Here is a 500-nt window from a genome sequence, read left to right as displayed (position 1 = left end):
AGAATTTTTCAATTTGTAGTTCATAAAACGTCATTTGTTACGTCAGCAGTTACTGGATCGCGTAAGCATGTTGTTCCTTGTGCTTAAATTTCATTGAGGTTAGGTATGCAAAAGTAAACAAACAAAGACAATGGATAAAGAAACTTTCTGTATGATTAATGAGATATTATTTGATGAAAATAATTTTGAAAACGGTATTTTTAATGTATTTGAACATAAAAACAATACCTACATCATGGAATTGTATTTATGCTTTGTTATTAGAGAAAAGCATATTAGGCCAGATGGTTATTTTGAAAACTGGTTGCCTCAGTATGTGGAAACCGATTTCTTTAGGATGTTTAGAATGACAAGACAGACATTTCATAAACTTTTAAATGCCATTCCACATACGCGTAAAATCTACCATGGGGGATATGCTCCTGTGTCGAAAGAGAAGTGCCTTTTGATAACATTATGGTATCTTGCCAAGGGGGAAACTTTAAGATCGATTGGTGATA

This window comes from Photinus pyralis, unplaced genomic scaffold (genome assembly GCF_008802855.1).
Source record: "Photinus pyralis isolate 1611_PpyrPB1 unplaced genomic scaffold, Ppyr1.3 Ppyr1.4_LG2, whole genome shotgun sequence".
NCBI classification, from domain to species: domain Eukaryota; kingdom Metazoa; phylum Arthropoda; class Insecta; order Coleoptera; family Lampyridae; genus Photinus; species Photinus pyralis.
The sequence above is the reverse complement of the archived record's forward strand: the minus strand, read 5'-3'. Positions refer to the sequence as shown.